Genomic DNA, 19,479 nt, shown 5'->3' with positions numbered 1-19,479 from the left:
TACAGTATCCCCGCCAAAATTTTCCCCCGAGCCCTCCAGGCAACAGTGCCAGTAGCCTTCCCTTATCACTGAGCATGGACCATAACCCTTGAACGATCTGCCCTGATTCTTCATATCAACCAGTGAAGGCTCCAACTGTTAGACTGGTCAATGCCTCAAAAGCCAAGTGTTCCAAGACTGCTCCCCTCTTTTCAAGGGGGAATGACAAAACTGCTTCTTCCAATAATATGGGTACAAAACTCCACAAAGATACCCCTGATCAGATCCACCCTCCAGCAGATCGGATGCATAGGGATCACGGAACTAATATGAGAACTTTACACCTACCACCGGAAGCTTGCCCTTATGTGCTTGTTATCACTAGTGTTCCCAAACTTAAAACCAACATCTCCGAAACATTCACAGAACTGAAAAATAAGGTCATTCACTGGCTACACAGATATGCTAGATTCGCTTTTCATATGGTACCCTCAATATTAATGGTGAGGAGGGTGGGTTGGGTGGGTCCACTTAAGAATCCCAGTACGGGAGATTGTATTGTTATCAACTTTGATGCACCTTCCCTTGTTCAGCAGCTTTCTTTGAATGTGTACCAATCTAACCCTCTAGGGGGAGAAATTTCTCTGTGTAGATTACAGGCTTTCTACCCTCACAAAGTTGTACCAGCTACTAAGGGGGCGACAATGTCACTCAGAGGTGCCACTAGTTTGCAGATGCAGCCTGACCCCCAGTTGAGATGCAGCTCCCTCTCACTTTCTGAAATCGATTGACTAAAAATTAGCACTGTACACAGCTCACTCCAGCCTCAAGGTTTCAAAAACTGTGATAAGAAGTACCCTATATTCGGAAATATTGAAACATATGAAATAGGGTTAGGTAACCCTGTGGCCGACCAGGCTCCTACTGCAGACACCAGAGATTCCACGCCAACCCCCGCACCTGCCCAGCTAGATCCTTCTAAGATGGAAATCAGCATCCCTCTTTCCTTCTGTGACCAGAGTTTGGAAATTTGCATTTGGGGAGCAAGGAGGGTAATGCGAATGAGATCAATTTAGCCCTGGATTTAACAGGCCCCAGTAATTATGGGTATTTTCCACCATTTCAGGCATTCAAATTGACTACGCTATGCCCTGATCAAGACGGGGCAAGTAATATTTTGGGTGACACTGTAGTGGGAAACCCAAATGAGGCCGGTATAGTTACGATTGAAAAGGGTACAAAATCTCCTCACGGCACTCCATTTGCAAGAGGAAACTTTACGGTTGAAGTTCTCCAAGACAAAATAGATGGTCTAGACACCGTTCTTAGCTGGAATATTGCAGGGCTGGAGAATAAAATGAGTATTCCTGAATGGGGCAAATTCATAGATGAACATAAAATATGTCTTTTCCAAGAAACGTGGGCACTGGAGCCCAAATATAGAATTGGTTATAAAAGTTACCGGGTCCCAGCAAGTAAGGTAAACTCAGGGAGACCCTCAGGTGGGCTGCTTATATGGCTTAGTTGCTCCCTTAAATGCCGGATTGAAACAATTGATTTGGGCTGTCCCGATCTGATGGGTTTATCAATACCATCCCTTAGTAAGAAACCGCTTCTAATAATTAACATCTATAATAGGAGCTTGGGTAGCAAATATGAGTCGGACGCATTGACTATTTTGGATAGCTTCCTCTCTTGTAAATCATCTTCCCATTTTATTCTTATCGCAGGGGATTTTAATGTCACTTTTGAACCCTACTTGCTGGCTCAGGAACTATACAAAGATGAGGACGCCTACTGGGGTATTCCTCAACTGGTGTCAAGCAAAAGACCGAAAATGAATAGACTAACACATCAGGTTGTAGATATTACACTGGCACATGGCCTCCGGGCCTGCAACGGTCGCTCCCGCTCGGACCCTGATCTTCACCCTACATTTAGGCGTGGAACACAGAAGAGCCAGATAGACTATATTTTACTTGATATCCGGCTGTGGGGTCATATGGTTGACATGAACATTGTAGAACATGAGGAAAGTGATCACAAGCCATTGATTTTATCTCTGAGGAGTCTATTACCCCTACTTGAAGCCCCTTGCCCCAAGATTCATGAGCAACAGCTCGCACTGACCAATAACAGACGAAACGTTAAATGGGAATCTATGAGTACTGACACAGCCATAATGGCATCTGTGTACAGACAGTTGGCTGATCATATGGAACGCATACCCCAGCTTTTAGAAGATAGTGAAGGGCTTATAGTAGCCCACACACAATTATTTAATTCTCTAAAACATCTTTTTACTAAAGAGACTGCCAAAAAAGTCCAAAAGAAGTGCAATGCAAGGTGGTTCAATGTTGCATGCAGGGAAGCACAGCACAAACTATTGAGAGCTTTAAGAGGGGGCCAGTCAGACCATATAAGGAAAGCTAGGAAAGACTATAAACAGGAACTAAGTAGAGCCCGTAGGAGATGGGATGAATTTAGATGGGTCTCCCTCCTGGAGTCTGCCAAAATAAATGACACCTCGAAATTTTGGAAACTGGTGGCTGATGCTAGTGAAGAACCTAACCGCTCGCCTGGTGCTTCAATACTCCCCGTAGAGTGGACAGATCACTTTTCCCGATTATATTCTGGGACCTCAGGTGTTACTACCAGGGAATTGAACCATATTATGACCTTTGAGACCCCCCCAATTGAATTTACCCTGGCAGAAACCAAGGCTACGATTGTTTCACTGAAATGGGGAAAGGCCCCTGGCCTTGATAAAATTCCAGGCGATTTGTACAAGACAAGCCCAGATATATGGGCCCCATACCTGAACCTGATTTCCAATACAGTAGCTGCAGGAGCGCCTGTCCCGAGCTCCTGGATGGGAGCGGAGATAGTCCCCATCTTTAAGAAAGGCAGCCCCTCCGACCCTGCCAACTACCGTCCAATCTCCTTACTTGATAACTTCCAAAAACTTTTTGCAAAGCAAATCTTGTCCCGCCTAGAAGAATGGATTCTGGAAACTAATGTTATCTCCGACCTGCAAGCAGGGTTTAGGCCAGCAGTCAGTACTATAGATCAAGTTTTAAGATTTCTAACAATCAAATGGAAGACTGTGGAAGTAGGAGGGGGCAACCTCTTTGTAGTTTTTATTGATCTTAGAGCCGCATTTGATCTGGTCCCCAGAAACCAGTTATGGCTGACATTAGCCAACATGGGCATCCCATATGGTCTTTTGAAACTTATCGCCCGATTACACGAGAACACCTACGCACAAATTAGGAGCGGTAAGGATGGTGACTTAACAGATCCAGTGGCTATTGAGAGAGGAGTCAGACAGGGCTGCGTCCTGGCCCCTACCCTTTTCCTTTTATACATAAATAATTGTATTAATTATTTAGTAAATTGCACTAATGACTCCCCAAAGTTGGCCGGGATTAAAGTGCCATGTTTACTCTATGCGGATGACACTATCCTGTTGGCCAAAACATCCATGGGAATCCAAAATCTGGTCAACCAGTTCTGTGCATTTTGCAGAGATTACGGGTTGGATATCAATGCTAAGAAAACCAAACTCATGATATATAGCGCCCCGAACAAGAAGCTTAGAGCAAATATAAAGATGGATTCAGCCCGCTTGGAGAGGGTAATGGAATACGATTACCTGGGCATTAGATTATCTGATAAGGGCAGCTGGGATGCAGCTATAAGGAAAGGGGCACTTACCATCAGCCAAAGATGTGGAGCGTTAGAACGGAAGGCTAGTACTGCAGCAAGCCCCCCTTTGACTCTTATTTCTGAAATTTACAAAGTCCAAATCCGTGCCGCTGCCCTATACGGAGCGGAACTCTGGGGTTTACATAGACAACTGGACACCCTTCAAACCAAAGAAAATAATTTCCTTAGACACATATCTAGACTAGGGAAGGGCACGCCGATGCTCCCCCTAAGACTAGACTTGGGTTTAAACAGCATCAAAGATACAGCATACTTAAGGCCACTTTTATACTGGGTTCGACTATGGAAAACGGAAGAACTCGAACCCTTTAGGACAGCAGTTAAAGATCTAATATCACCTTGCCATGGATGGGAAAAAGTTTGCTGGTTAAGGGAGATGAAAGCAGCTTGGGTCAAATTGGGCTTATCCCATTATTGGGAGAATCCTGAGATGTTTCCTGCTAACGCTAGACTGTTGATCAAAGATCGATATTGGGGGAAAATCTATGAGGAATTTCTCGGCTTAAATGGGTCAGGTCGGCTGACAGCAGAGTTCCTGCTGGTCAAGCACGAACCTTTGCCTGAAAGTTTCCTGGATCTCCCTATACCAGCCCGTGCCCGTACTTTACTACTTCAGTTCAGATACGGAACATTGGCGGTCAACAGCTTCACGGCTCGTTGGTCGTCAAATAGTCCTATGTCTGACAAATGTACAAACTGTCATCTATGCAAGGAAACTCCTGAGCATGTCCTATTTTTCTGTCCCTTGTATAAACGCCCTAGAGGAAAGTGGATTATTCCTCTGTGTAAAACACTGCTACTACAAAACCGAACCAGTGTCTACAGATTATGTAAATATGACACTTCCATGCTGATAGTAAGCTCTGTTTCTAAATATTTGTCAGCAGCATGGACAATCCGTAGTAGGATTATTTCAGATCTCAATCCACTGGCTGAAGAACGGTCCAGTAGTTAGTGGACGTGGACTGTTATAATAGAAAGGGATTTTAAATATAACTATTCGTGCTGATCTATTGATGATATCAGATTGTATCTCCGTGTATGCTTTCCAGTGGGTTACCCCAACCAAAGTGATTCACAGTTCCCTAGTATATATTATTTCGCAAACAGCAAGACCCAATTCATTTGATCAATTTACTTAAGAGAAGAGGCCAACCCTAGGGTACCCTTTTCCACTGTTTGGCTTTTAACTTTTGTAAATAGGAACTATTCCACGAAGTTTTATGATCTATTTTATGTATAAATCTGTTTTAGAATAGTTTTATATGTATTATCAGAAAAGATTTGGTATACTGCTTTTTATTCTAAATTGATTTGTATTATTTTAGCACATAGCACTTTGCAAATGGTAAGATTTAGGTACCATTTTAAATGTCTTGTTTTAATCATTTATGAAATCTTCTATGAAGCACTATGAACCATTTTTCAAGTATAATCTGCTCTAGAACAGTTTTTCTTAAGCACACTTTGAAAGGATTTGGCAAATCATTTGTTTCTCCTTGTAACTGTTCTGGTAAATGGCACTTTTTTATCTGGGAAGTATAAACTGTGGAATTCTCATTTAACCTCTGGCCCGTTTGGATAAACAGTGTGCTAAATGCTAATGCTTCCTTTTTATGTGATGGTTTACGATTCCTATCTTTTTGTATGTATGGTTATTTTTAATTTTTAAATGGCCTAAACTTAGGCTGAATAAACTATTGAATTGAATTGACTCATGAGGCGTGTATCAACATATAGATGGTGACTTGCTGGATGTGTTGGTTTCACACTCATGAAGGGGAACCAGTCGTTAGTGTTGCGTTAGCTGGCCCAGGGGATATTTTCGTTAAGGCCATGTTGATGGGTCCATAATTTAAAAACCCAACGTTGTTCTCTTTTGAGTAGGAAGGATTCGCTCCTAGCCTCCTTGTGATGTATAAAGGATGACCCATTGGTAATCATCTACTCTATGTGAGCTATTAATGTAGTGAGAGGACATTTTTGTGGTGATCCGGGCACATCTCAAATTGCTACGATGTTCACCAACGCGAATTTTCGCTTTACAGGTAGTCATTCCTATGTAATGTAGATTGCATGTAATCAAATAGACTTCTCTTTGGACGTTTCAGTTGGTGAAATCCTTGATTTCCCATGTGGTGTTGTCATTGAAAGTGACCCTCTTGGTTGCATTTGTCAAATGGCACACACTGCAGTTGCCACATGGGTAGTGTCCTGTGGGTGGTGGTAGGAGGTTGGTGGTGTCCAACCTTCTCTTAGGTGGGCTCGGCCGGGTGTGCACTAGCATGTCTTTTATACTTTTGCCACATCTATGGGAGAACATAGGTTGGTGAAGGTCCAAACGGCTGCTATTCAAAATGCGCCAATGCTTATTGATAATCTTGTTCACCTGATTAGAGGCTACATTGAATGTCGTAATACAGATGGGTCTTTCTTCTTTCTCTTTTTGAGGAGAGGTGTCCAAAAGAGCCTCTCTGTTGTTGTTGCTTGCTCCTTTCATGGCAGGATTGATGATTCTGGGAGGGTATTTCTAGCCTCCAATTTTAATGCAAGGTTCTGAGCTAGCTGTTTATAGTCAGATACCTTGGAACAATTTCTCCTAAGTCTGAGTATCTGTCCAAAGGGAAGGTTTTCCCTCAAATGGCGGGGGTGTGCACTGTCGAAAAGTAGCAAACAGTTCTTGGCTGTCGGTTTCTCATGAGTGGTAGTCTTTAGGGTGTCATTGTTTTCTTCAATATTAAGATCTAGAAAAAACAGCTGTTCCTTACTCTTCATCAGAGTGAATCTCAGGAACTGATCCTGCACATCAAGCCGCTCCAAAAAAGGGGCCACTTGTGTTTCATCCCCTTTCCAGATGACCAGAATATCATCAATATATCTTTTCCATAATGAAATGTTTTCCCTATATGGGTTGGTGGTTTTCAGAATTATTTCCTTCTCTAGATGGTGAACATAGAGACCTGCTATACTTGGAGAAAAGGTGCTTCCCATGCTGGTACAGTGCTTTTGAAGGTACAGATTGTCTTCAAAGCCAAAAAAGTACTTGGTTGATGCCCAGAAGGAGCATTCCAGAACCACGTTGCGTGGTGTGTGGTATTCCCAGTCTATATAATAATGGGCTCCTCTATAATGCGTAAAGTGTCAAAGTGAGGTAGACTGGTGTACATGCTTTCCACATCCAAACCTAACAGTGTTTTATTGGTAGGGTTGAAAGGCCTGTCTTTTAAGAGACACAGTACATCCTTTGTGTCCTTCAGGTATGTGTCTGTGTTCTGGACTATAGGTCTAAGAAAGGCATCAGCAAACCAGGACAGAGGTTCCAAAACTGAATTAATGCCACATACAATGGGTCTCCCTGGTGGTGCTTCCAGGTTTTTATGGTTTTTAGGTATACAAATATGGGGTCACTGGACTCTTGTACATCAAAAAGTCACCCTCTTTCTGGGAAATCCATGCTCAACCATACCGCTCATCTCATTTTTCAGGAAAACAGTAGGGTCTTCCTGTAGTTTCTCATAATTACATGTATCACCTAGCAGTCTCAAGCATTCGTTCCTATAGTTGTCTGTGGTCTGAATGATGAGGGCGCCCCCTTTATCTGCCTGCTTAATGACTATGGGGGTCATTACAACCCTGGCGGACTGTGTTAAAGGTGCGGTAATACCGCAAACAGGCCGGCGGACAAAAAAAGGGAATTATGACCGTGGCGGAAACCGCCAACATAGACAGCCACTTTAACACTCCGACCGCCACGGCGGTACAGACAAGCAGCGTGGCGGTCACCGCCAACAGACAGGCGGAAGACAATGTACCGCCCACAGTATCACAACCCGCCAATCCGCCACCTTTTCCGGGGCAGATTCACCGTGGATAAAAACACGGCGGAAACAGCTTTTGCAATGGGAAAACGCTCACCTCAACACACTCCACGAGGAAGGAGGCTACCATGGAGCTCGAACTACAAATACTCCCAGCGCTTGTGTTCCTGCTCATCTACGATCACCAGCAACGTAGGCGCCGAAGACGACGGTGAGTACTGTACCTACGACATAGGGGAGGCAAAAGTCAGGGGGACACACACGCAAGAACCCCACCCTCGCACACTACAACACACACACCAATGCAGTTCCAAACAGCACAGTAACAACCCCCAACCTCCCCAGAAGAATGCAAAGACAAAACAAAATCAGTTCAAACATTGTAATGTATCAAAATACAGTAACCTACTATATACAGATAGATATTCACTTTCCAAATATATAAATCACGATTAGTAGTGCAGGTATGCACATTTCAATGTCCGTGGACCACTGGGCCCAAAATGCATGGGCGAGGCCCACACTAGATACCTGTCCACAAACGGAGAGAGCACTGCAGGGGCATCAGATAGAAATACAACAGGCACCTCAGGGGGAAGGGAAGGGGGGGCACCTCAGCCGGATGAGTGCACGACGCCAGATCCACGACGGGGCTCCATGCCCATTGATGTATCCTGGGGAGTGCAAAGCCACAGTCTCTCAAGTCTCTTCAGTGGGTGGGTTGCCCACTGTACCATCCTGGGGAGTGCAAAGCCACAGTCTCTCAAGTCTCTACAGTGGGTGGTTTGCCCACTGTACCATCCGGGGGAGTGCAAAGCCACAGTCTCACAAGTCTCTACACTGGGTAGTTTGTCCACTGTACCATCCTGGGGAGTGCAAAGCCACAGTCTCACAAATCTCTACAGTGGGTGGTTTGCCCACTGTACCATCCTGGGGAGTGCAAAGCCACAGTCTCTCAAGTCTCTACAGTGGGTGGTTTGCCCACTGTACCATCCTGGGGAGTGCAAATCCACAGTCTCACAAATCTCTACAGTGGGTGGTTTGCCCACTTTACCATCCTGGGGAGTGCAAAGCCACAGTCTCACAAGTCTCTACAGTGGGTGGTTTGCCCACTGTACCATCCTGGGGAGTGCAAAGCCACAGTCTCTCAAGTCTCTACAGTGGGTGGGTTGCCCACTGTACCATCCTGGGGAGTGCAAAGCCACAGTCTCTCAAGTGGATACCAGTCTCCACTGGTTCTGGAGGGGGACTGGTGCCCAGAGTGCTTCATCCTGTGAAGGACAGACAGAGTGGATGCAGGTCTCCACTGGTTCTGGAGGGGGACTGGTGCCCGGAGTGCATCACGCTCCCCGTGACGGTCCCTGTTCCGTCACTGTCCCAGCTGCACATGGGCTAACGATGCTTGATTTCTGTTCAGCGGTCTTCACCATGTCGGTCTTTGCCCTGTTCAGCTGTGCTTTGCCATGGCGGTGCTTTGTCCTGTTCAGCGGTCTTCACCATGTCGGTCTTTGCCCTGTTCAGCGGTCTTCACCATGTCGGTCTTTGCCCTGTTCAGCGGTGCTTTGCCATGGCGGTGCTTTGCCCTGTTCAGCGGTCTTCACCATGGCGGTCTTTGCCCTGTTCAGCAGTGCTTTGCCATGGCGGTGCTTTGCCCTGTTCAGCGGTCTTCACCATGTCGGTCTTTGCCCTTTTCAGCGGTGCTTTGCCCTGTTCAGCGGTCTTCACCATGTCGGTCTTTGCCCTGTTCAGCGGTGCTTGCCTTTGCTGTCTCTGACCTGTGCAGCGGTGTGTGGCATTACGGTCCGTCAGTGCCCAGCGGGGCTGTGGCTGCCAGGGCCCTCCAGGTCACTGACTCCGGCGGTGGTCTCCTGACCTGTGACGATACTGGTGCCCTCCAGGGCACTGACTCCGGCAGTGGTCGCCTGACCTGTGACGATACTGGTGCCCTCCAGGGCACTGACTCTGCTGGCGGTGGCGTCCCGGCCGGCGGGGAGGATGGCGGCCTTCTCCGCCGTGCTGCTCTTCCCAGACTTTGGAGACTTCTTCTGCCCCTTCAACACCTTGGGAGGAGTCACAGCAGACTCAGCACTCCCCTCGGGACCCTTGTGAGCTGTTTTTCCGCCAGGAGTCTTCACCCTCTCCCGTCGGCCACTTCCCAACTTAAGGTGCTTTACAGGGGGTGGAATAGCAGTGCTTTGGCTCCGTGTCACACTGGCTGCCCTGGTGGCCGGTGCACTCCACACACCTTTAACATGCACCACTGGTACCAGACTTTTTTTGGCTGAGGTGCTACTACGGGACCTATGAATTGGAGAGGTGGGGGTGGTGGGAAAGAGCTGAACTTCGCTGAGGAAAAGTTTCTGACGAACACTGGGATGGGTAGGTGGAGGGTGTCTGGGAGTGGAGGAAAAGGAGGTGGTTGTTGGAGGTGTCACTTTAGGTGATTTGGGTGCAGGTGCAGGTACTGGAGGCTGTCGTGAGGTGGATGGATGTTGGGTGTGTGGGTGCCCGCGTTTGTGTACTTTGGGAGGGGGTGTCACAGACACACTGGGAGTGGACACAGGGGACGTGTAAATGGCAGTGGGGGTGGTGAGTGCAGGTGAGCGGGGTGTGGTGCTGGGTGTTCTGGTGCGAGTCCTAGTGCCTGTAGATGTAGTACATGCAGGTGAGAGTGTAGACGACACTGGGAGGGATGAGGGAGATGACGAGGAGGGGGACACAGTGGAGGCAGTGGATGTTGCTGTGTCTTTATGTGGGTGATGCTTGCGTTAGTGCCTGTGGGATGTGTGGTGCTTATGTTTGCCTGAGCTACTTTTGTGTGTTGGGGTGTGTGCATGCTTGTCTGATGGTGTGCCTGGGATAGGCTGAGGTACAGGGGATTGGGTCTGGGTGGAGGAAGTTGGAGGGGGGAGGCTAGACACAGGGACAATGGCTGCCGTCAGTGCTGAGGCCAGAGATTGCAGGGTTCGATGAAGGGCAGCCTGACCAGAATGAATGCCCTCCACAAATGCATTACCGTGTTGCAACTCCCTTTCTACACCCTGGATGGCATTCACAATGGTAGACTGCCCAACAGTGAGTGACCTGAGGAGGTCAATGGCCTCCTCACTGAGGGCAGCAGGGGTGACTGGGGCAGTGGCTGAGGTGCCTGGGGCGAAGGTGAAGCCCACCCTCCTGGGTGAGCGGGCACGGAGCGAAGGCTGAGGGGCTGCTGGGAGGGCGATGCTGGTAGGGGGGGTGGCGGCTGTACCTGTAGAAGTGGGGGGCACAGATGGTGCCGCCGCCACAAGGGAGCTCCCATCGGAAGACGAGTCCGTGTCGCTGGTTGCTGATCCGGTGACCGCCGTGAAGCTCCCCTCGCCCTCCATCCCACTGGTGTATTCTGAGTCCGGGGTGTGGCCCTCCATGGCCATTTGGGATGCAGCCCCCTCGTGCTCCAGTGCCACTGTACCTCCGCCTGATGATGCTAATGCACAAAAGAACAGGGAGAGCACAAAAAGGGGGGGGGGACGACAGAAGAAAGACAGGTTGAGTGCATGGCTTACCGCTACCGTTGGCGGACAATACAGACACAGCAGCCCCCTGCACTATGCCATGCTCTTGGCCTCTACAGATGCAATTCCTGGGATCTGGCCTACATGGCTATGGTGGACATCTGCACACATAGATGACACAGGGGCATGTATACCTGTACTTGGCACTCTACAGAGGTGGGGTGGAGTGCCCCATGGCATGCATTACGGAGGGTCCGAGCCTACCTAACTCGCCCTGGCCTAGGGGAACCCACAGCCCTCCTCCTCCACCCAGACCCCTCCACTGTGCGCAAAGTCCGCAGAATGATGTTGTACTCACCCCCTTGTGTCTGCTGTGATGCCCTCAAGCGCCCATCCAACTCAGGGTAGGCCACCGCCAGGATCTGGAACATCAGGGGGGTCATGGTGCGACGGGCACCCTCCCACGTTGGAAGGCCATCCCCAGCTGAGCCTCCGCCGTCTTCTTGCTCCAGCGGCGAATGTCCTCCCATCTTTTACGGCAGTGGGTGCCCCGTCTCTGGTGGACCCCCAGGGTCCGGACGTCCTTGGCGATGGCATGCCAAATGTCCTTCTTCTGGTGGGCGCTGACCTACATGACATGTACAGGGGAAGAAGAGAAGTCATTAACAAATGCACCGTTGAAGTGAGTGGCCCCCTTCCCTACCCTTTCCATGTGGCACATGCATTCACAGTCCTTCATGGTTGCTTAACTCTGCCCCCTTGCTACTGACATCCAGCCCTCTCCACCCAGCATAGCCCGTACAACGTGCTCCCTGTGTACTTACCTGTTGGTCTGGAGGACCGTAGAGTAGCGTGTACTGGGGCAGGACCCCGTCGACTAGCTTCTCCAACTCCTGAGCAGTGAAGGCAGGGGCCCTTTCCCCAGACGCATCAGCCATTGACTCTTCCAGACCGAGGTCACAGCAGCACTTGCAGTGTAGGTCCTCTCCTGTCGAAGATCAGGTATCGAGTGATTGAACAGATAGAAAATGGCGGTGACGTCCGCGGCGGTGCGTATCATCACCGCCGGCGCACTTCCTCATTAGCTCCTGGGACCCATAGGGTCCAATGTTAATCAATGCAGCATTGCGCCACGGTCTACGACTGCCTACCGCGACGGTGTACAACGCCAGCGCAGATACCTCACACCACATTGTCCCACTTTAGAGGTCAAGCAGCCACCATTTCAGGGGCCCACATGGCTTCATTTACTACTGCGTCACACATACCTAGGCCTACACTCAACACACACACAGGATGAGTTTTGTATTTGGTGTCGTGTTCTGTGTAGCTGTGGGTACATACCTGGGATTTTGTTGACTCTGTGGTCGCTGTTGTCCTTCTTAGGCACCATCAGCTGGGACTTTTGAGGAGATGGCGGAATCCTCCGGTGTACCGACCGCTGGTGGACCTGTTCACAATGGAGGAGCGACATTTGATCATCACCTACAGGTTTGACCGTGCCACAATCCAGGAACTGTGTACCCAGTTGGAGCCAGACCTGATCTCACCAATCCGCCATCCCACAGGAATACCCCCTGACGTGCAGGTGCTATCAGTGCTCCATTTCCTTGCAAGTGGATCATTTCAAACAACAGAGGCCATAGCATCAGGGATGTCCCAGCCTATGTTTTCCAACGTGCTGTCCAGAGTGTTGTCTGCCCCTCTGAAACACGTAAGGAGCTACATCGTTTTCCCTCAGGTGGAGGATTTGGCTACAGTGAAGGGTGACTTCTATGCCCTGGGACATATCCCCAACATCATAGGTGCTATTGATGGCACCCATGTAGCTCTGGTCCCCCCACGCAGGAGTGAACAGGCGTACAGGAACCGGAAGAGTTATCATTCCATGAATGTACAGATGGTATGTTTGGCAGACCAGTACATCTCCCAGGTGAATGCTATGTTCCCTGGCTCAGTGCATGACGCCTACATCCTGCGGAATAGCAGCATCCCGTATGTGATGGGTCAACTCCAGAGCCACCGGGTGTGGCTATTAGGGGACTCTGGTTACCCCAACCTGTCCTGGCTATTGACCCCAGTGAGGAATCCCAGGACCAGGGCAGAGGAACGCTACAATGAGGCCCATGGGCGGACTAGGAGGGTGATCGAACGCACCTTCGGACTCCTGAAGGCCAGGTTCAGGAGCCTCCATATGACAGGTGGTTCCCTATTCTACTCACCAAAGAAGGTGTGCCAGATCATCATCGCCTGCTCCATGCTTCACAATCTTGCTTTGCGACGCCAGGTGCCTTTTCTGCAGGAGGATGGTCCAGATGACGGTGTTGTGGTAGCTGTGGAGCCTGTGGAGCCTGTGGACAGTGATGAGGATGAAGCTGAGGAAGAAGACATAGACAACAGGGAGTCAGTCATACAGCAATATTTCCAGTGACACACAGATGAGAACAATTTTTTTACTATCACATTCACTTTCACACTTCCTCTATCCTGTCTGTCAATTAGTAGCAGTATAAGGTAACTGAGTTGTACATTTCCATTACGGTTTCACAGGTGTTGTTACCAACGTGTGTCATCTGCTTGCATCCTTCATGGACTTGTGATGTGTGACATAGGTATGTTGACATTACATTTTCAAACAGATTTTGCCATTGTCATAGTTAATACACATTTTCAAAATCACAGACTGACTCCAGATTGTTTTGTGGTTCAAGGGTGTTTATTGAAGTGCTAATTATTGGAGGGGGTGGCAAAATGGTAATGGGTGATGGTGGAGGAATGTCCATGGCAGAGTCCAGTCTATTAGTCACACAGGTGCATTGCCCATATGGGCATAGGAAGTGGAGTTGGGGCAGTTCCAATCTGGACAGGGTAACAAAGTGGGACAGTGGGAAGACAATCAGGGTGGTCTCATTTCCTGGCAGGGGTCTTGCCATCTTGCTCTGTCCTGTTCCTGGATCTCAGGGACCGCTTGCGGGGTGCTTCTCCATCTGCAGGGGGTGGGGTGCTAGTGTGGTGGTCCTGTGGCGGGGCGTCCTGTCCACTAGCGCCGGCGGAGGTGGTGGGCAGTTCATCGTCCATGCTAGTGTCAGGGGGCCCTTGGAGTGCCACGGTGTCCCTCATGGTCTTTTGTATGTCCTTCAGCACCCCTACGATGGTGCCCAGGGCGGAGCTGATGGTTCTAAGCTCCTCCCTGAACCCCAAATGCTGTTCGTCCTGCAGGCGCTGGGTCTCCTGAAACTTGGCCAGGACCGTCGCCATCGTCTCCTGGGAGTGGTGGTATGCTCCCATGATGGAGGAGAGGGCCTCGTGGAGAGTGGGTTCCCTTGGCCTGTCCTCCCCCTGTCGCACAGCAGCCCTCCCAGTGCCCCTGTGTTCCTGTGCCTCCGTCCCCTGGACCGTGTGCCCCCTACCACTGCCCCCAGGTCCCTGTTGTTGTTTGGGTGGTGGGTTAGCCTGGGTTCCCTGTAGTGGTGGACACACCGCTGATTGACGTGTCCTGGGGACGGAGGTATGGGCCCGCTGGGTGGGTGCTGTGCGGGTGTTACCAGAGGGTGGAAGGTCAGTGTTGGGCTGTGGCTGTGAAAGGGGAACCGACTGTCCCGAGGCCCACGATGGTCCGGGCTGGTCATCTGGATCCAGTTGGCCAGAGCTGCTGTCATCACTGTGGGCCTCTTCTGTAGGTGGTGTAGAGATGTCTGGACTCTCCTGTCTGGTGACGTTGGGTAGTGGTCCTGCAGGGGCATAAAAGCATGATTATTGCATGTGTGTGTGTCATGGTGTGCAATGGGTCGGTGAGCGTGTACCCCAGTGCTAGCATTCCAGTGTCGGGGCTTGTGTGATGATGGTTGGGGGGGTGTTAAGGGTATGTGCTTTGGGCATGCTTTAGTGAGGGGTGACCATGCTTTGGTGTTGCATGCAGGGCTTGGTGTTGGGATGTGTGGTTTGTGTTATGAGTACATTAGTGAGGATTTGGCGTGTTAGGGGAGGGGGTGAGGGTGGGGGTGTGTGATAGCATGCAGGTAGGGTGGGGGATATGATAGTTAAGATTTGACTTACCAGTGTCCATTCCTCCACCGACTCCTCCGAGGCCCTCAGATGCATGATGGTCAAGGCCTGCTCCTCCCATGTTGTTAGTTGTGGGGGAGGAGGCGGGGGTCCGCCGCCAGTCCGCTGAATCGCGATGTTGTGCCTGGATATCACGGAATGCACCTTCCCCCATAGGTCGTTCCACCTCTTACGGATGTCCTCCCGATTTCTTGGATGCTGTCCCACAGCGTTGACCCTGTCGACGATTCTTCGCCATAGCTCCATCTTCCTGGCTATGGAGGTGTGCTGCACCTGTGCTCCAAATAGCTGTGGCTCTACCCGTAGGATTTTCTCCACCATAACCCTGAGCTCCTCCTCGGAAAACCTGGGGTGTCTTTGGCGTGACATGGGGTGGTGTAGGTGATGTGTGGGGTGGTGTATGTGTTGATGAGTGTGGTGATGTGTAGTGGTGTGTGGTGTTTTGTGCGTGGATGTTGTGTGGGTGATGGTGTTGTGTGCCTCTGTGTGGTGGGGTTGTCTATTGCTGTGCTCTCTCTGTCGCCTTCGTCTCTAATTTTTGGCCGTAGGGGTTTGTGGGTGATGTAGGTGTGTGTTTTATATTGTGTTGGGTGTGTGGGAGTGGTGTGTGTATGTGTATCAGGTGTGTGTATTTGGAATTGTCCAGTGTGGTGGTGTTTTGGAGATGTGTGTGTATTTTGAGCGCGGCGGTGTGTACCGCCAATGGAATACCGCGGTTGAAAGACCGCCGCGTGGATTCGTGGGTCATAATAGCATGGGCGTGTTTCTGTTGGCGTCACGGTGGAGGTTTTGTTTTCGCCAGTTTATCACTGACCTTTGGTGTGGCGGAGTTGTGTGGGTGTCTGAATTTCGGCAGATTCCGAGATGTGTGTCATAATAGCTGTGGCGGAATTCTGCGGCCGCTGCGGTGTGTTGGCGGTCTTCTGCACGGCGGTAAGCGGCTTTTACCGCCAATGTTGTAATGAGGGCCTATGTATGTATTGTTGGCTAGGTCTTGTAGCACTTTCTTTTCTTCCCTTGTTGTGTTATGGAATACGTTCAGACAAACAGGATCAATCTCATTGATATCCTTCAAGACTGCTTGTTTGAAAGTCAGGATTTCCACAGGGATGGATGCACTTGGTGGTATAAAAAAATATTTATTATGTAGGCCAGTGTCCCCACATAGTAGGACCCACAGTAGATGAACGGTTCCCAAAGTAGGATCTAAGCTTAATCTTTCTAATTAATTTATTGACTTCCATACATAATTTGAATTTGTCTAAGGGGGCAGTCGGAACAAATCCTAAACCATTCTCCAGGACACTTGTTTGTGCGGGGGTAAGTGTTAATTTACTCAAATTTACCACTAAATTGTGTGGTTGTTTGGGCATGCTTGGATGTCCCGACCATGTGAGTTCTCCACTGTCATGCTCTGGGTTAGCATTCTCCCCTGTTCTGGATCCAATGCCCAATGGGCCTGAGACTGTCTCTTTGTTTTGCCCCTCGTATGTCCTTGGCATGTCCCTAAAAAAGGACTGTACTGTGAGTAATGGTCTCCCTGGGGACCCCAATGCTCAAAAGGTGGAGGATACACGTGAGGTGGTATAGGACTTTGTGTAAAAGGGCCTTGTATGAAAGGGCCTTGTGTTAAATGGGGTGAGTATATAGGCCATCCTCTCCCAGATCTGAAACCTGTTCTCCTCCTTCTTCTATTGTTCCCTCTACCTGGATAAAATGATCTTGTATTGGAATCGGAATTACTAGAGCCTGAGTCAGAGGAGTCCAAGTCAGTGTTGTACCCTGGGTTTCTTCCCAAAGAAACATAATCTTCTCTAACGTAGGGGTACACCTTCTCATGGGAGAATTTGTTGACATCTTTCTTAAGTTTCTGATGGTTGGTCTGTTATAAATACAGGTCATAATGATTGATGGATTGGTTAAGCTCCTATAAACGTTTTTTAAGGGCCCCTGTGGACATTTATGCTTTTAGGCGAACCTCAATGGTGAGGATTTCGCCCTTAAGTTCCTCTGCAACTCATTAACAAAACATACCTCCCTGCCATGGGGCTCTCTAGGTTTTCTTTAGGAGAGACTTACATATAATATTAAGGGGCAGGGTGGCTTTGCCATTAGTTTAAATGGCAAAGTCAAACTGTCAGTGAGGGCACTGTCCTTTCAATCTGCAGTGGCAGACTAGGAACCATTTTGTATGTTGTCACATGAAGGATGGCACAAACAATGCTGCAGCCCTGAGTGGACACTCTGCCTTACATGCCTTGCGTACCCTGGGTATCATCTACTAGGGACTTACAAGTAAGTCGGTCCTTGCCAATTTGGTGTGTCCAATTCGATATATACTTTACATGGGATCAGAACACTGGCACTGAGGTCTGGTTAGCAGGCCTCAGTGCACTCTCAGAATTGAAAAACCAGTAGCAGCAGTCGAAAACTATGGGAGAGAACATGCAAAAAAAAAGGCAATTCCTCACATGGGCCCATTTCAGACAAAAGCTGATGAGCAACCTACCCCTTTTTCCTGGTGTTTCTCATAATCTAAGTCGAAGAACCTGGAAAGACCACCTGCATTGGCATGGTCAGTCTCAAGTCTGTGTTCCATAGTAAAGTCCATACCCTGTAGGGAGATGGACCACCTCAACAGTTTTGGGTTCTCTCCTTTCATCTGATTAAGCCATTTGAGAGGTCTCTTGTCAGTTTGAACGTTGAAGTGAGTACCAAACAAGTAGGGTCTTAGCTTCTTCAGGGATCACACCTCCACAAAGTCTTTCCCTCTCAATGTCACTTCAATGCTGTTTTCTGGGGAGGAGTCACCTACCAATAAAGGCAACTGGTTGATACCGACCCTGAACATTTAACTGTGGCAGAACTGCCCCAATGCCATGTTCTGAAACATCAGGTTGGACAATATAATCTTTTGTGAAGTCAGGTGCCTTTAAGACAGGTGCTGAGTACAGAGATTCCTTGAGAGTATCAAAGGACTTTTGACAGGAGTCACTCCATTTGAACTTCTGTGGATGTTTCTTTGGGGTTAGCTCTCTTAATGTAGCCACTATGGTACTGTAGCCCCTTGCAAATCTCCTGTAATACCCATACAGGCCTAAAAAAGCTCTGCCTTGGGTCTGTATCTCTGGAGCGTCCCAGGCCTGAATTGTTTGGATGTTGAGTTGGAGAAGTTGTACCTGGCCTCCACCAACTTGCTGGCCCAGTTGCACTACAGAACCCTGCCCAATCTGGTACTTGCATGCCGTGATAGTCAGCCCTGCCTGGTGAAGGGCTTGCAGTACTTCCCTAAGGTAGACCAGGTGATTCTCCCATGGTGGACCTGAATACAGCAATACTATCAAGATATGCTGCACTGAAATGTTCCAGGCTAGACAGAACTCAGTTCACCCATCTTTGGGAGGTGGCAGGTACATCTTTCAACCCAAAGGTCATCAATCTGAATCTGAACTGTAAGTGGTGTTCTGGTGTTGAAAAGGCAGACCTTGCTTTAGCTCCTGGTGTGAGGGCTAGCTGTTAATAACATGATATCAGGTCAGAGGTACTGAGATGTTTTGCAGCCCTCAACCTGTCTTCTGCAGTTTTGTGACTGCATTCATTCCTCTAAAGATCATACGAAACCTTAGCTCAGGCTTCCCTCCTTTGGGATCAGCTTAGGGTACCAGACCTACTGGGCTGGCCCAGTAACTATTAGAGGGCTCAATCACCCCTAACTATAGCATTTTAGCAACTTCTGATTTTATGCTATCCTTGACTTGGTCTGGCAGTCTTTAAATCTTACTTGTGACAGGTAAACTGTCACCTGTGTCCACATAATGGGTACACCATGTTGTCAGACCTGGAGTCAAGGAAAACAATCCAGAGAACTGTCTAGGTTAAGACAATCAAGCTGTTGCTAATCTGTCAAAGTGAGAGAGAATGCTACTCCTTCCACTGACCCATCACTGACAGTGGTAGACAATAGGTCTGGGAGAAGGTCACTTTCCTCTTCCTCACCACTATCGGTCACAGTGAGCATTGTCGTGTCTGCTCCGTCATTATGCAATTTTCCCAAGAAAGGGTAAGGCCCAGTCCATTTGTGTCTTGGAGAGCCATGACAGCTACAGGCTTCAACGCCCAAAACAATTGCCCAGGCTGGTACTCAACCATGTCAGCCTTTGGCCATGCCAGTGCTTGAAAAGCTCCTGGCTGGCCTCCAAGCTCTAGTTTGCCTTTTTCAAGTACTCCTCCATCCTGGAGCGGAGCCTTAGTACATAATCTAGGATGTTCAGTTTGGGTTGCTTGAGAGGTCTCTCCCAAACTTCTCTCACCAAACGTAAAGGACCCCTGACAGGGTGTCCAAAGAGCAATTCAAATGGGCTGAAGCTTACTCCTTTCTGAGGAACCTTATTGTA

The sequence above is a fragment of the Pleurodeles waltl genome, chromosome 5 (assembly GCF_031143425.1).
Source record: "Pleurodeles waltl isolate 20211129_DDA chromosome 5, aPleWal1.hap1.20221129, whole genome shotgun sequence".
Lineage (NCBI taxonomy): Eukaryota > Metazoa > Chordata > Amphibia > Caudata > Salamandridae > Pleurodeles > Pleurodeles waltl.
This window is presented reverse-complemented; position numbering follows the sequence as displayed.